The following is a 17,256-nucleotide window of genomic DNA, read 5'->3' on the forward strand; positions in this document are numbered from 1 at the left end:
AACCAGAAGAAGAAGAAGATGGAGGAAGAAACCGAAGGAAGATAGAAGATAGAAGAAAGAAGAAGCATTTAAATAAAGGAATTGTCAAAAACTGTCTCTTATCATTTTTAACATTTTTCACAGTTTTTTAGTGAAATGGTAGGGGTACTTTTGTACCTCCTTACCATTGCACACTGGGGGGAGGGCGGGGATCTGGGGGTCCCCTTGTTAAAGGGGGCTTCCAGATTCCGATAAGCCCCCCACCGCAGACCCCCACAACCACCAGCCAGGGTTGTGGGGATAAGGCCCCTGTCCTCATCAACATGGGGACAAGGTGCTTTGGGGGACTACCCCAAAGCACCCTCCCCATATTGAGGGCATGTGGCCTGGTATGGTTCAGGAGGGGGGTGCTCTCTCATCCCCCCTCTTTTCCTGCGGCCTGCCAGGTGGAAGGGCCTGGTATGGAATTTAGGGGGACCCCCACGTAATTTTTTTTTTTTTATTTTGGTTCGGGGTTCCCCTGTGGGGAATTCCCATGCCGTTTTTTATCAATGAGCTTCTATGTGTATTGTCAGATCGGCAATGCATTAATAGCCGCGAGTAGTTTTAAATGACTTCTTCTTTGAAATGTAATTTTGCTGTCAGACTGTTCTAAACACGGGAAACATGCGCCCCTTTACAGGCATACTATAGACACCCCCCAGGTATGAAATTTAAAGGGATATTACACTTTTATTGTTTCACTTTAAGCATTATTAAAATTACTGCTCTCGAAAAAACGGCCGTTTTTAAAACTTTTTTTTGCATTGATACATGTCCCCTGGGGCAGGACCCAGGTCCCCAAACACTTTTTATGACAATAACTTGCATATAAGCCTTTAAAATTAGCACTTTTGATTATTCATGTTCGTGTCCCATAGACTTTAACGGTGTTCGCGTGTTCGAACAAATTTTTTGCCTGTTCGCATGTTCTGGTGCGAACCGAACAGGGGGGTGTTCGGCTCATCCCTAGTGCACTGTATGTATTGTGTACTGTGTACACCACCAGAAAAGTAGTAGCAACTGCACTAGGGGTGCACAGTACTGTGTACACCAACAGAAGTGTAATGACAACTATGGGTGTACTGTATTGTGTACACCACCAAAAAAGTAGTAGCAACTGCACTAGGGGTGCTCAGTACTCTGTACTGTATACACCGCCTGAAGTATATTAGAAAAAGTACACCAGGAATGGCCTGCAGTCAGATATAGCTAAACTGGATACAGTGGAGATATATATATATATATATATATATATATATATATATATATATATATATATATATGAGACTGTCTGTATATATATATTAAATAAACTGCAGCTAACTGAATAACCTGCCTGCCTGCTCAATCACTCAATCTAAATCACACTCTCTCTCCATCCACGCCAACAGCAAACTACACGGGGCCCTGCAGGCAGCCTTGTATAGTGTGGAGCGTGGACTTAGTCCCCCTGAGCCATGATTGGCAAAAGACACCTTGCCTTTGGCAAATTATGGCTCTCTTAGCTGAGAGCGCTGGGTTTGGCCAAAGCATGCAGGTCATGGTGCATGCTTTGGCCAATCATCATACAGCAATGCACTGCGCTCCGGCAGTGCATTATGGGCCGTTACGCGCCGCTGGAAATTGGTGCGAACAGCCCATAATGTTCGATTTCCGAGGAACGAGCGAACAGCCAATGTTCAAGTCGAACTCGTGTTCGACCCGAACAGAAAGCTCATCCCTATCCCCACACTAGTGCTCCTGCGTCCAGATGTGTAAACAGCTGCTGAGTGTACTCTCTCCTTACACTGAATCAAGTTTGCATTTCATTATAGTTACAAACCCATCTAGACAACAATGTACTAAACTTCTTTCAATACAAATAGGCCTGAACAAATGTAGTTAACCTGCATCTGCCAAAAACATTGTATTAGTGGGCAAACTAACGATGTTTACTACGAACGATTACTGTGCCCACGAACCTGAAAGTTGCCATTTTAAACTGTACAACAGTAAAGAAAAGCACATGGATCAGCACGAACGTAATAAGAATAGGAACACATGATAAAATACTTACTTTTTTGCAGCACTCTCTTGATTCTTCTGTACTGATCCTGCTCCCTCAATTTGAGGTCTGACCATCATTTCCTCAGTTGATCCTTGGATTGCCGTACCCCAAAATTCTTCTGCAGACTTTTCACAACTTTAGTCATGATCTTGGCCTTTCTCACATTTGGGTTTGGGTAAGGTCCATGCTTCCCATCATAGTCGGCCCTCTTCAAGATGTCCACCATCTCTACAAAGGACATATTAGAGGCCTTAAATCTCCTCCGGGATCGGGACGTTCGTGGCTCTGGGCTTTCGTCGTTGCTGCTGTCTTCATGCACCTGTTGTCTCTCCACCATGTGCTCTCCCACTGCGCTGAAAGACAAGGGGCGGGGAATATACTATAAAGAAGATCAGGGGCAGGCGGAGTTTCACGCATGCGCAGTGTATATAAAGCGTAACACGCGTGCATTGTACGTACGATCTGTTAGTGGGGGATGGAGTAGCGGAAGCGCCGATCATTCTAACAAAGGTACAATTTTAACTTGGGGCATCAGTGGCCTATACTGCTTAGAGATTGAGGTCTATATTGGGACAAGATTAGGAGAGTTTAGCCTGACATTAGGGTTTGTCTTTTGTTGTGTCATGCAAAGAAAATGGATCAATTCAACGATCATGATTTCCTCCCCCAATTCATTGATTTGTACAGAGAGCTGCCCTGTCTGTGGCAGACAAAACACCCCTTTTATACAAATCAACTAAAGAGGAAGGCACTGGATAAATTGCTGGAATTTGTGAAGCCGCAGATCCCCGCGGCAGACATCAACTATTTGAAGTGCAAAATTGGTGGCCTGAAGAGCACATATAATAGGGAGCGCAAGAAGGTCCAGGAGCACAGACTTCCTAAAAAGACCCTCTATAGGCCCAGATGGAAAGGAGGATTAGGTTTACCTAATCTCTGGTGGTATTACCAGGCAGCCCAACTAAGCCAGATATCAGCTATTTATTCCAGAGGACCTAAGCCTGATTGGCTAGCAATAGAAAGAAAGGCTGTCCCCAATTTTACTATTGATTATCTCATTTGGACTCCCCCTAAAGCTAGACCCCCGATACTATCCCCTACCCTTTCTCACTCTTTAGCTCTATGCGACTCTTTACACAAATTTAATACTCTAACATCCAAGTGGCAACCCCTAGCCCACATTTTTAATAATCCCCTATTCACGCCAGGGTTGAACATAAAGGCATTTCAATGGTGGCTTGATAAAGGCCTATATCGAATAGGACACTTTGTCAATTCAGGTGGCCCTCTTACACTGGCTCAATGTGTCTCAAAACTTGAAATGCCCACCTCAGAAAAGTTTCGCTTGCATCAGATAACCCACTTCCTATATTCCATACTTCCCCGGGAATCGGCCCCCTTAACTGTTACCCCTTACGAACAATGGTGTTCGGCAGCCATGGACATGAGGTGGGTATCTCCCTGATTTACTCAGCATTGGCGGAACCGATTGAGAAAACGTCATATATGCAGAGCTGGGAGCGTGACCTTGGGTTTAATTGGGACCTAGACACCTGGCACTCCCGCTTCTCAAGTGCCTTCAAGGGGATTCTAAACATTTCCCAGGTTATGTCACACTGGTATCTAGTCCCAACATGCCTAGCCAAATGTTACCACAGTCCTCCCCACTATGCTTCAGGGGATGTGGACACTTAGGGTCACTCCTACATATTTTATGGGATTTCCACAAGATTAGGGGTTTTTGGAATAAACTTTTCCAACTCATCCGCAGAGTCACGGGCTCTATAGTCCCCCAAAAACCGACAATAGCCCTCCTGAACGAGAGAATTCCCAAACTATCTAAAAATAATCAGATTTTGTCCCATTATATCTTCACTGGAGCTAAACTGACGATTGCTCGGGCCTGGAAGTCCCCAAAGGTTTCCATGCATCTAACCAAACAGAAAGTTACATGGATCATGCGCCAGGAAAGAACCTCTAACACAATCCTTGATAAAACTGAGAAATTCAAACTAATTTGGGAACCCTGGGCCCATTATATTGGGATTTCCCTTTAGTTCGGGCTATATTCATTTGACCGGAAGGGTTCCTGTAAGTAATCCTCTATACTCATTGTAGCTCTCCTTGAAGCAGGCACCTCTCCCACCCTTACCCCTCCTTGCTCCCCCCACCTCTATTGTCCCTTTCTCTTCTGCCCTCTGTCTTTCTATACCTTCCTCTCTCTTCTTTACTTACCCATTTATCCAATCTCCTTATCAGCTCTGGCTGATGGGTAGATTGGAGGTGATAGATCCAAAAATCCCTCTCTCCAGTACTATCACACTAAATTGTATTTGGCATAAGTTGTTGTGGTTTTGCCAATTTGCATTAACTCACTTACCGCTGGAACAGATAAAAATATTACACTCTAAAAATTTTTAACAAGGAAGACTTTACATTTAGGCTCTCCATAGGGGGCTAGTTAATTTTTAAATTTTTAATTTGTTTGTTTTTTTTTCTTCCCCCTAACAATGTACTTGGACTAACTCTGTATCCATTAGCCTGTTGACCCTGCAGCCCTCACACAGTTTGTTCCCATCTGGGGTGTGGGGGCTCCAGGGCAATTGGCGATTTATTGTATAAAGGTCTAGGTGCATTTAGCCTCGCCTAAAACTTTGTCTCCTTCATTCCTATCCTTGACTTGAAAACAAAAACGAATTTGTCCAGGCGTTATTTAGTAACATTGTCCTTTTAGGATATCTTTTGTTAACCTGTATACCACCATTATCTTTTATATTTTATGTTTCCTTTTTGTCTCTATCCTCCTCTTGAGACTCCCCTGCGAGGGATAGTTCATGTTACTTATACTCTTTGGTTAAAATAAAAATCTTAAAAAAAAAAAAAAAAAAAGAAGGTCCAGGATTCCCAGAGATCAGGAGCAGCAGCAGATGACATTTATGTACCCAAGCTGTGGTACTACAACAGACTGTGGTTTCTGTCAGACCAGACTGAAATCAGACCATCACTCCCAACCCTTCCTTCCACACTTCCTTCCACTCTTCCTTCCACCCCAGCTGAGGCTTCTGACATCCAACCTGGGCCTTACACCCAGGAAGGAGATGTGGAGGAGCCCAGCTTGAGACAGGTATAGCATTGTTCAACATATTTCTCAAAATTGTGTGTGATTGATGATCAAAAAACTAAAACTATGTCCCTTTTTCATACACAGGAAATCCTCAGCCAGGAGGAGGCTGTAGAAAGTGGCAGCCAGGAGGTGGCAGGGGAAAGTGGCAGCCAGGAGGTGGCGGGGGGTAAGTGGAAGCCAGGAGGTGGCGGGGGTAAGTGGCAGCCAGGAGGTGGCCGGGCCCAGTAGCCTGACCGAATCCCAGGTCCCCCCCTTCCACCTTCAACAAAAAAGGTCCAGGAAGGGGAGGAGCGTGGAGGAGTCAGCACTTGGGTTAATTTGGTGGGCTTCTGTGGCCCTCACAACCCCCCCAGTCTTCTTGAGGCCTATGCCTGCATGGCTGCCAACAAAATGCAGGAAATGGAGGTGGGCCAATGCCTCTTTTGTGAGGAAGTAAAATATATGGCCCTAAATAAGGGGTTGAGGGGCAAGCTCACAAGCAAAACCCACCTGTGTGAGTTGGACCATCCTCCTTCTCCTCTACCTCCTGCCACAACTCCAACACCAGAGCCACAGCCCGGAAGCAAGCGTGGAAGCAAGCGTGTAAAGAAGAGAGTGATGGCCTGGGTTCAGTCTAGTCTGGCAAAAGACGCAGGCTGTTGTAAGCCCACAGCCTGGGGACATATATGTCATCTGCTGCTGTTACTGATCTCTCAGAGTCCTGGACAGGATTGTGTTCCCTATTAAATGGACTCCTCAGGCTCCCAATTTTACCTGTAAAATAGTTGATGTGTGCCCTGGGGTACAAAGGCTTCACAAATTTCACAAGTTTATCCAGCGTTGCCTTCCTCTTTACTTTGTTATGACTCCTAATAAATGTCTATTTTTTGTCTAAAATCATTGGCTATGTGTTAAAATTAAAAATGGACAGTTTGTTTGTGAGTAGGCAGGTACATTTTCAAAAGACAATGTAAAATTAATAAGGGACACCAACACCAACCAATCTCCCTGAGGTTAAAAAATACAAGATAATAATGGTGTTGTGGTAACTTGACACACAAAACGAAAAAAAATATTCACTAGATATATATTCATTAAATAGATCACTAGAAAAAAAAACATGAGATCTTGATTTAAAAAAAAAGGAGATTACTATAAACAAAAATTAAAAACATTATTATGGAGATCTGGCGAAAAAAAAAATGTATTCATGAGATCACAAGAAATAATAAAGAAATCAGTTTGTCAGAACTCTGTGTGAATATCAGCTGCAAAACAACTTCATAATTCTAGCATTATAAAGAAGAACAGAATGCGCTGCATTGAAAGATTACAAAATTTGCAGCGTGACGAATGTGCTATCTCCATTACGAACGCTAGTTTTACCAGACCAAGCAATTCCATCTCGTACTTGATTCAGAGCATGTGTGGAATTTTGTGCGTCGGAATTGTGTACACACGCTCGGAATTTCAGACAACGGATTTTGTTGTCGGAAAATTTGAGATCCAGCTCTCAAATTTTTGTTGTCGGAAATTCCGACAAAAAATGTCCGATGGAGCCTACACAACCTCCCATCGAACATTTGTTGTCAGAAAATCCGATTGTGTGTACACAGCATTACTGTTGTGCTCAAAGGTTAACATACCCTGGCAGAATTTATGATGTTTTGGCCATTTTTCAGAGAATATGAATGATAACACAAAAACTTTTCTTTCACTCATGGTTAGTGTTTGGCTGAAGCCATTTATTATCAATCAATTGTGTTTACCCTTGTTAAATCATAATGACAACAGAAACTACCCAAATTACCCTGATCAAAAGTTTACATACCCCAGTTCTTAATACCGTGTATTGCCCCCTTCACCATCAATGACAGCTTGAAGTCTTTTGTGACATTTGTGGATGAGGCTCTTTATCTTCTCAGATGGTAAAGCTGCCCATTCCTCTTGGCAAAAAGCCTCCAGTTCCTGTAAATTCTTGGGCTGTCTTGCATGAACTTCACATTTGAGATCTCCCCAGAGTGGCTCAATGATATTGAGGTCAGGAGACTGAGATGACCACTCCAGAACCTTCACTTTATTCTGCCGTAGCCAATGACAGGTTGACTTGGCATTGTGTTTTGGATCATTGTCATGTTGGAATGTCCAAGTACGTCCCATGCGCAGCTTCCTGGCTGATGAATGCAAATGTTCCTCAAATATTTTTTGATAACATACTGCATTCATCTTGCCATCAATTTTGAACAAATTTCCTGTGCCTTTGTAGCTCACACATCCCCAAAACATCAGTGATCCACCTCCGTGTTTCACAGTAGGAATGGTGTACCTTTCATCATAGGCTTTGTTGACTCCTCTCTAAATGAAGCGTTTATGGTTGTGACCAAAAAGCTCAATTTTGGTCTCATCACTTCAAATGACTTTGTGCCAGAAGGTTTGAGACTTGTCTCTGTGCTGTTTGGCGTATTGTAAGTGGGATACTTTGTGGCATTTGCGTAGTAATGGCTTTCGTCTGGCGATTCGACCATGCAGCCCATCTTTCTTCAAGTGCCTTATTGTGCATGTTGAAACAGCCACACCACATGTTTTCAGAGAGTCCTGTATTTCACCTGAAGTTATTTGTGAGTTTTTCTTTGCATCCCAAACAATTTTCCTGGCAGTTGTGGCTGAAATTTTAGTTGGTCTACTTGACCGTGGTTTGGTTTCAACAGAACCCCTAATTTTCCACTTCTTGATTAGAGTTTGAACACTGCTGATTGACATTCTCAATTCCTTGGATATCTTTTTATATCCCTTTCCTGTTTTATACAGTTCAACATAATTTTCCCGCAGATCCTTTGACAATTCTTTTGCTTTCCCCATGACTCAGAATCCAGAAACATCAGTGCAGCACTGGATGAAAGATGCAAGTCCAGAAACTCATTACAAGCAAACAGATCACAGGTGAGGATGGTTACCTTTAATAGCCATTCAAACCCCTTTGTGTCAACTTGTGTGCATGTTATCAGGCCAAAATCACCAGGGTATGTAAACTTTTGATCAGGGTCATTTGGGTAGTTTCTGTTGTCTTTATGATTTAAAAAGAGTAAACACAGTTGGTTGATAATAAATTGCTTTGATTGATAATACGAGGATATTATCAATCAAAGCCAAACACTAACTACGAGTGAAAGAAAAGTTTTTGTGTTATCATTCATATTCTCTGAAAAATGGCCAAGAAATCATAAATTCTGCCAGGGTATGTAAACTTATGAGCACACTATACATACTTTGTTATATACTCCCTTTTTTTGGATGTTGTTCACCCTGGCAAACCAATGCTTCAAAAGATGCAGACTGTTATTTTTTTTTTGCTTGGGATACTTGGCTGCATTCAAATGGTGTATTATTACACAGGAGTAAGGTCAAGCAAAACTACTTCAGGTTTACCAGTTAAGTTAAAGCCTGTTATCTGTAGGACTAAATGCCAGGATGGGGATAGAATAGGGCAGTCGTAGAACACTTTTATGTGTATGGAACCTAGTATTGTGGACCATTGTTTTTGGAAGTTTTAAACCATTGCTTCTCAGGTAAGAGTTCAAAGGATAGGAGCCCATCTTGCCAGCAGTAGTAGGTGGGTCCATGCAGAAGTTTTCTAAGTCTTCAGGAAAATGGAGGCAGGCTAAGTGACCATCCTTGTGTGCAATTAGACAAGCAGGAAAACCGCCAGCAATGGGATATATTTGCAGGCTGCAATTTATCTAGGATTGGGTGAAGAGCCTTGTGATGTTTCAGGGTTTCCCAAGCTAAATCTAGGTAAATGGTGATTGTGGCGCCATCAAAATCATAAGACAGGAGACCTCAAAGTTTATGTATCAGTGCCTCGTTATCTTCATAGTAATGGAGATGGCAGTTACCATCTCTGGGTGCTTCAGAAGGAAGATTGTGTGGGTGTAAGGCACTGTTTACCCAGTCAAATCTAAACAGGTGTGTGCCCGGCTGACCCAAGATGGAGTTGAAAATACCCCAGATGCTGTCTGGGAGATCTTCAAGTTTAGTGTCAAGTAAACCTCTTATGCAGACATTATTTCACCATTTGCAGTCTTCCTGATCTTCTATTTTTTTCTGCTTTGTAGATTATTATTTTGAATACGTTCTAGCTTCTTTCTTAAGCTGGTATATATTTAAACCCTGGGTAATTTAATAAACTATTGGGGCACCCTAATATTTATTTATTTAAGGTTGTTTTAGGACTTTAGTTATCATTTGTTTTAGAACTATATTTTTATTCATAAATCCCAAGATCTATGCAATTTTACAATCTTTAAACTTATATGTTATGAATTACAGTTTATTCCATATGGTCTGAGGATAATTTGTATAGTCCAGCCATATATATACATCCGTTAATTTAAAAGTTGTTTTTTATTACATTCTTTGGGCTACATGAGTGGCTGTTTTCTTGGATTAGTTTTGGGCATACCTACAGTCCCTTGTGTGTGCACACATTGTCCTTGATTATTGCAGAGGGCCTATGGCCTTAGAGATGAGGCACCTGCTTTTAAACTTTTGGCTAAGCTCTTTGTGGTAACACATCTAGTACATAAGTGTATTTATTATTATGAAAGAGATACATCAATAACATTGTGAATAGGATTATTTATGATGTGTTTGATATCTTTTATGTAGATTAGCAAAACCTTACCTGAAGACATTTAAAATGAATATATTGAAATGCATTGTTTTTTCTGACTGGGGAATGTCCTTCGAAGAAGTCTTGTATTGGGTGTATTGCATCAAGTCCCCACCAGTTAAATATGAGTTTTGCAATTTATAAAAGGTGTATCACTCTGCCAAGAATATGTTTTTATGTAAATATATTGTATTTTAAATTGCATACAATAAAATACATTGCATTTTATATTGTTTGTTTATTTTGCCATATCCCATGGGAGGCAACAATTGGTAGAATATGTATTATAGGTATGTATTATGTTGGCAACATGTAGCCTCATATAAACCCAATACCTTTATTTATTATTTTGTACAAAGCAGAGGCGTGTGCCATGACCAGCTGTTAAGTGCATCTTCAGCTCCTGAATGGCAGTAGCATGATGGTCTAGTCTTTGCTCATTGTCCTCCACAAGTGTCAAAACATATGAGACATCACCGCGCATGAGGCAAGTTATGTTTTAATGGTGCACTTGAGGCCATGTAACATATTAGCATGTTCAGTTTTAGTAGGTAACCTGCTTACCAGAGCAGCAACATCCATTTGTTGGGAGGATCTGGTTTCCCTCATAAAGTCAGACCCATATGATGAGGCTGGAGAGCTGTGCTTGGGTGAGGCCAAGTGCGGAGTGGCAGAGCTGCTGCCATGGGGAGAAGCTGCCTAATTTCCGGGGTCTCTCAGGTCCTTCTGTTCAGTCACCAAGTAGCATTTTTTCGAACTGGAGGACAGGGGTCTTGGCATTCAGTTGCCTTTATGGTTTCTTCCCCATGCTGTAATGAAAAGGCTGGGTTTTAGTGGGTAGTGAAAGCTTGCAGATAACCGATCCTCCTATGGAGCTTACAACCTTAAACCAACTTTGAAACAACCTTACCTTTTTTTTGTTTAAATAAAATGTATTTCTATTTAAAAAAGAACAATCACTTGATATATTGTTTGATGTCCCAGTCCCCTAGGGTAGGGCAACTGTAGCAGAAACAAGGCTTTCATTCATAAATTTAACTAGCTATTTATTAGGAAAGCCCTGTGCTACAGCCTGCATACGAGTGGAGGGGGGCCTCATTTTGATACCGCTGAGGCTCTCATCTCCCAGCTGGTAAACAGACAGAACATGTGTGGGTAGCACAGGAACAGTACTGCTGTTAGTGTGCCTGTATTGTTCAATTTTAGACAAAGAGCTCCCCACCAACGTGCTTTTAGAGAGAAGGTGCTTGTGTCAGGAAAGTACATGGAGGATGACACAAGAGCTGTCAAGCATACATTTGTCTCCTTTAAGCTTGTGATCAGAAATTGGTGGGTGGAGCTTAAGACGCTTTGTCACATACTGATTCTCAGCTTCTACAGCTCTTAAAAAGATGGGACAAAGTGTCATGTGCGCTTTGTACACTAGGAGACTGGAGCATCAAATAATTGATGAAGGGATAAAGTTTTACTTTGATCATTATTTTAAAACAGAAATTAATTGGTTAAATGAGCCCATATTGGCTTTAACTGTTCAAGTAATAAACACACAGTTTTCCTTCTTTGACCTCTACTAGAAATGTCACACTAGGCGAGCCTTGGGAAGTTAAGACAGAACTTTGAACAATGACAACGTCTGTCAGCGCCCCACGCCCTAAGAGTCATTCCAGGAGGACTGCAGTTTCACAAATCCCCCATATTAGTATCCAAGTTGCTCATGGATTGTAATTAATAACGTTCATTACATCTTTCCCTTGTGTTTATTTTCCTATTCAAACTAGATAGAATGTGCTCATACAGAACAATCACTAGTAAACAGCCGCTGTGCCACAGCAGACACTTTTCAATACAGTAAAAGTGTGTTTGTTCGTGAAAAAGGCAAGTTATACAGTGTACTAATGTAAGCTTCATAAAATAATGGAAACATTGGTGTATTAATAAGTCACATCATGTTATTCAATTTTCTATATGACTATAAAATCTATTTTATAAGCTTAAAAGTCATTTTTATTGATGTACAGTGGAAACTCAGATTACGAGTATAATCTGTTCCAGGACTATGCTCGTAATCCAATGTACTCACATATCAAAGCGAGTTTTCCCATTGAAGTCAATGGAAACAAAAATAATTTGTTCCGCATTGACTTCAATGGGATGCAATACCGCATGCGGCCAGAGGTGGGGGGGCACCGGAGAGCCTTGGAAATGGCCGAAAAAGCCAGAGGGACACTTCGGCGGACCTTGGCAAACCTCGGAAAGACTCCATTCACGAGCCTTTCCGAGGTTTGCCGAGGTCAGCCGAACTGTCCTCGGGCCTTTCTGTGCATTTCCGAACGGTGCCGATCGGCGACTTTTGGCTCTGCTTGGCTCTGGCGCCCCCCCACCTCAGGCCAAAAGCGGTACTGCACACTGCTTTTGGCCTCAATCCTGCTCATTTGGCGAGACAACACGCATTTAGAAATGCAGTGCTCGGTTTGCGAAACGCTCGTTAACCGCGTTACTCGCAAACCGACGTTCCACTGTATATGACTAACATATACAGTATATATATTATTTTTAAAAATCAACAGTATCAAAAGTACAGTATTAACACAAATTTTCAGTTTTCCACCCAAATTGGGATAAAACCTACTTTATATATGTTTCCATTTTCATGGTATAACTTATAAAAAATATAAAATATTGCTGCTTATATTTGCATTTGCTCTTTTGTGAAAACACCAAAACTACAATTTTCTGCTGCTAAAAAGTGTTAAGGAGGGGGTTGAGGAGTTGATGTTTAGCATAATTAAAGCAATAATTAAACCCATTTTTTTTACTTTGTCTGTATGAGCTAAGGACATGCAGCACTTTTCACAATGTGCATTTTTTTTTTTTTTGCTTGTAAATACCTTATTTTAGTCTTTCCCCATTACTTCCTTTTTTCCAACCGCCTAGGCGATTATGTCACTAGGCGATTATGTCACTAGGCGATTCGCAAGGGTTCCTGGGATAGCAGTGTCATGTATCCCAGGAGTCCTTGCAAATCGCCTACTGCTGAAATCTTGCGATATTTGGAAGTAGGAAATGACGCGAACGGGAGTTAGCCCAGCTGAGTGCATGCTAGGAGTTGTAGGCAATGGGGAGGGAAAATAATATCCTGCAGAAAACCGGAGCAGCGAACCTAATGAGAGAGCCGTGCTCTCTTCTCTGCTGATAGGAGAATGGGAGGAGGAGGGGAGCAATCAGGGTTAACATTTTAACAGCCTGCGGTACACAGTACACTCGGCGGCAGCTGGAGAGACTTGTAAGCTTCCTCTCCTCTCCTGTCCTTTGATTGACAGGTTGCTATCAGTTGATAGCAATGGGGCGGGAACTTGCGCCGACGCTGACGTTGCTATAGCAACCTATCAGGAAGAATAGGTGTGGGATTTAGAGGTGCATGCTGGGTAATCAGCGGCACAGAAATCCAGGAAGTTAACACAGGAGGGCTTCAGATGCCCATAGCTAAAATAGAACCTGCCTGCTTCCAAGATCAGTGAGTAATTAACTATTTTTAAAGAAAGTAAAAGTGCAAAAAATATGACATGTTAGAAATGCTCATCTACATGTTATGACAATTCCAGAGCTGTCCTTAAAAAAAAATGTTTAGGGGACTGGAACTCCGCTTTAACCTGTCTATGCTGTGTTGGCAGTTGTTAACTAGATATTTTTTCCATCAATACATTTTTCTTAAGAGAATTTTCATCAAAAATACAAACAGCGCATAGAAAAAAATTACGACATAAACTTGGATGCAGAAGTAACAACAAACAACATTACTTCGGTACATGGATAAGCAATACTCCTTGTTAACTAGACATAAATGAAGGCGATACAAATGAAAGAGGATTTCTCTCAATCATGGAAGGTAAGGGAAATATTATGTTTTCTCAATGAGGTTTGTGCATTGCATAATATCTAGTACCAAGCCCCCAGTGGGCGGGGCTAAATGTGTCAGGGGGGTTAGCTGGAGTAGTGATGGCTGAGGCCACATATCTCAATACATTTCATTGGCACTAGGTTGGTCTAAGAGGCGTCCTACACTACACAGTTTGACACTTCTGGATGAGTGAACTTTAATGCCAACTCCCATTCCCTGAACACCAGTAGGGAGAAACTTCAGCCTCAGCTTGGAGCTGCGCTTCAAGTTTCTTCATGATCGCGGATGCTCTTTTGCATCAAAATTTTTCTGCGCATGTGCATATGATGCATTCCCCAAGCAGAAACCTTCTGCAAGAAAACACTGGGAATTTTATGCTAGGGGACATTTGCCCAAGTAAAATATCTATACCAAACCCTTATCTGGGCATGCAGCCTGGCTGGCCTGAAAGAGGAGGGCCAGCAAGCAGGCACCCTCCCTCAGACTACAAACTCTCAGGACTAATAGGGTACCTTTATGGGGATGTTGTTTTTTTACTGTGTATTGCATTATGTGCCTCTTACTCTTTCATGTAAGGAGCCGTGTTTCTGGGGACTCCCTTATTCTAGTCTTCCAGATTCTTATAATTCCCCCACCCACCAGGGATCATCTACTCCTGTACTGTCTCCAGCTTGTTATTTGGCTATCATTCCTATCTACCTTACTGTCTGTAAATTGCTGACCTGGATTTTTTTCATCTCTGCCTCTCAAATTGATACCTTTATACCTAGCCTGTTTCTTTTATTATTAAAGTGATATTAAAGTATCAGGTTTTTTGTTTAAAAATAACAAACATGTTATATTTACCTGCTCTATGCAGTGGTTTTGCACAAAGCAGCCCAGATCCTCCTCTTCTCGGGTCCCCCCGCCGGTGCTCCTGGCCCCGCCCTCCTGTTAAGTGCTCTCACAGCAAGCAGCTTGCTATGGGGTCACCAGAGCCAAGCCGTTGCTCTGTGTGTCCATTCAGACATGGAGCCGTGGCTCTGCCCCATCCTCTCTCTCCTCATTGGCTCACTAACTTTGATTGACAGCAGAGGGAGCCAATGGCACCCACTGCTGTGTATCAGCCAATCAGGAGGGAGAGTTCCAGACATCCAATGCTCTTGTGCAACATCGCTGGATCGAGATGGGGCTCAGGTAAGTATAAGGGGGGCTGCTGCAAGCAGAAGGTTTTTAACTTAATGCATAGAATGCATTAGATAAAAAACCTTCTGCCTTTAGAACCACTTTAAGTGCTATCAAGTTAATGTTGCCTCCTGGCAATTACTTGGACTGTATTTCTCCACAATGATCTGTCTTCTATTTGGATCTTAATTTTTTGCAACGATATGTTTATAATTTCTGTGACTATTTCCAGTCATGTGGCTTGTCATTCCCAGCTTTTAAGTTCATCTCATGTTTATAAAACTATGCATCAGGACAGTACCCAACTTTCTCTTATCTTTTCTAGTTCTTCAATGTGAAGAATTTTATCAGAACTGTAGCTACTGATGCAATTTCTGGTTTGAAGCCCACACAATGTCACTTCCGATTTCCGGTGGAACGCACGCCAGTAGCGGCGCTTCCCATTGCAATCCTTTGCTAAACTCATGCTTTTTTTAACCTACATTTTGTAAGTACCTTTTTTATCTGTGCAATAAATACCTTTACCAAGCAGTACTTCACTATAGCCCCCTTCCTTTATGTAGTTTTGGGCACTATGATCCACGCTTGATTGTCATAAGCAAATGTGAGGTGTGTACTCACGTTTGTGAGATACTGTATATATATATATATATATATATATATATATAAAATCGTTACATATCTGGGTGGGATCCCCCCACTTACATCAGGGTCCCCTGAGCCCCCCCTCATTACACCAGGGTCCCCAGGGAGCCTCCCCTTATATCAGGGTCTCCAGGGAGCCTCCCCTTACATCAGGGTCCCCAAAGAGCCTCCCTACTTACATCAGAGTCCCCAGAGAGCCTCCCCCTACATCAGGGTCCCCAGAGAGCCCCTCCTTACATCAGGGTCCTCAGAGAGCCCCTCCCTACATCAAGGTCCCCAGAGAGCCCCTCCTTACATCAGGATCCCCAGAGAGCCCCTCCTTACAATTAAACGAGATGATGTGAGATCCTCCGCTCAAAGAGGGGCTTAAACCAGAGTGCTTGTGTCTCATTACCTCCAGGAAGAGAAGAGCCCCAGGTGCTGGCTAAATGCTGATGCAAGTAAAAGAGGACAAGAAGACCTGCATGACCGCACACCGGAATGGATAAATCCGTCTTTTTATTCAAAATACAGGATCATGGGGTACACAAAACACGACTGTGGGGTGGTACAAAAATAGCTGACAGGTTTCACACTTACACCAAGTGCTTACTCATAGCTATGTAAGTGCGAAACGCATCAGCTATTTTTGTACCACCCCACAGTCGTGTTTTGTGTACCCCATGATCCTGTATTTTGAATAAAAAGACAGATTTATCCATTCCGGTGTGCGGCTGTCCAGGTCTTCTTGTCCTCTTCTACCAGCCCCTCCTTACATTAGAGTCCCCAGAGAGCCCCTCCTTACATCAGGGTTCCCAGAGAACCCCCCCTTACATCAAGGTCCCCAGAGAGCCCCCCTTACATCAAGGTCCCCAGAGAGCCCCCCTTATATTAGTGTCCCCAGAGATCACCCTCCTTACATTAGTGTCCCCAGAGAGCCAGCCTTACATTAGTGTCCCCAGAGAGCACCCCCCTTACATTAGTGTCCACAGAGAGGCCCCCCTTACATTAGTGTCCCCAGAGAGACCCCCTTACATTAGTGTATCCAGAGAGGCCCCCCTTACATTAGTGTCCCCAGAGAGGCCCCCCCTTACATTAGTGCCCCAAGAAATGCCCCTCCTTACAAGCAGAGCCGACTCACTTGTACACTGAAGAGTGAAACTGCTAGTTGCTAGGGTCAGAGGCCCCTCCCCTTTCCACTGTGTAGACTCAGGAAGAGAACTACAAGCCCCAGGGAGATCCTGCCTCCCACGGGCAACATAGAGCTGCCCATGGTCTCCTCCCGCCTCCCCCTCACTGCATTCTAAATGGACAGCCAGGGTTGCAGGGGGGAGATGCCGGGTCTTGGGGCCCCCCCACAGTGGCAGAACGGCAGGGCCCAGTCACAAGTGCGACTGCAGTGACCCCTATAGTTCCGCCACTGCCGGGGCCACATTAAAAAAACAAGAAAATAGAGCTAAATCAATACAAGACCGTGTGGCTATATTTGGGTAATGATGTCAGATACTATTCCTGCCCCTTTGTTTACATAGCCACGGATTCACTGCCAGCAAATTCATTTTATATTAGTAGGTGTGCTATCCCTTTAACATGTTTCTGGCCACGCTGTCTCTATGTGATGAAAAGAGGGCCAATAACTGGCAAGTCTGGCAGGGCACAGTAAGTACATTGTTTACACTGATAATCAGGGCACTGATTATCAGTGCCCTGATTATCAATGCAGCCCCATC

Source organism: Aquarana catesbeiana, linkage group LG04, assembly GCF_042186555.1.
Source record: "Aquarana catesbeiana isolate 2022-GZ linkage group LG04, ASM4218655v1, whole genome shotgun sequence".
Lineage (NCBI taxonomy): Eukaryota > Metazoa > Chordata > Amphibia > Anura > Ranidae > Aquarana > Aquarana catesbeiana.